General features: G+C 41.6%; 1 non-coding gene across 1 annotated transcript; it reads left to right on the top strand.

The window, feature by feature from the left end:
* Positions 1 to 404: 404 nt before the first annotated feature.
* TRNAT-GGU (transfer RNA threonine (anticodon GGU)) lies at positions 405 to 475 on the top strand. Its single transcript has one exon. It is a non-coding gene; the product is annotated as a tRNA-Thr (tRNA).
* The last annotated feature ends 546 nt before the right edge of the window (positions 476 to 1021 follow it).

Below are 1021 nucleotides of genomic sequence, written 5' to 3'. Positions count from 1 at the left end.
GGAGGAACCAGGCAACGTCGAAGTCTACTGTGTTTCAAAGGCAACAGATCCCATTGCGGTAGCACTGGCAGAGACGATTCAAAGTAGGTAAAACAGCGATAGCGAAAAATCAGTCGTGGCTAGGCTGTCTCGGTAGCTCAGTGGTGTCGACCTCCATGGTGGAATTGTTAGCACAGCACGCTACAATGCCAGGGGTTCCGGGTTTGAGTCCAGGGTAAGGTATGGGTATTAGTGTTTGTCCAAATGAGATAAACTGAGAATGCTGTAAAAATTGATAAGTGTAAAAGTTGAGAAAGTGTGAATGATGGGGGATACCACCGCACTGATCCCATTGCGGTAGCACTGGTAGAGACGATTCCAAGTAGGTAAAACTGCGATAGCGAAAAATCAGGCGAGGCCAGGCTGGTTCGGTAGCTCAGTGGTAAAGCATTGGCATGGTAAGCCAGAGACCCAGATTCGAGTCCTGGTCGAGCCTGCATTTTTCGCTGAAAATTTCTACGTAGTACATCACCTGTGTATGCCTAATCTTTAATCCTGTAGGTAGCACAATTTTTCCCTTTGAAAGTTTTCTTTGTATTTTCACAAGGGATGCATGTTTTCGGTTGTTCTTTAAAATCGCACCATACCTTTTCATGGCCTTTAGCACCACAGTGGCTGTATAACATGTCACCGCTGCAGTACTTAGATGCATGTCCCAAATCATGACACTTCTGGTACCTGGGAACCACAATGCAATTCTTTATTGAGACGGACTGATAAGTAAAGTATATTCTTTTGTTCTGAAGGAGAATTTTTCTCATGTTGTTGGTAACTTTCACTACAACGTGCACAGTATCTTGATTCCTCAGGCCTGTTTTAAATTTGATGTTACATTCCTTGATGAACTGTTCCCATGTATCTTCATTTTTTTTAATTTAGTGAGTATAATTCTTCATAGAACTCTTCTACAGTTTTGTTAGTCTGTACATCATATCTTTGGTTTTTCTATTTCGATTTTTAGTTTTTGCAGTTTCTGATTTTT

Source organism: Lepisma saccharinum, chromosome 2, assembly GCF_977018435.1.
Source record: "Lepisma saccharinum chromosome 2, izLepSacc3.1, whole genome shotgun sequence".
NCBI lineage: Eukaryota > Metazoa > Arthropoda > Insecta > Zygentoma > Lepismatidae > Lepisma > Lepisma saccharinum.
Note: the sequence above shows the minus strand (reverse complement) of the source record. Positions and strands in the feature narration are given on the sequence as shown.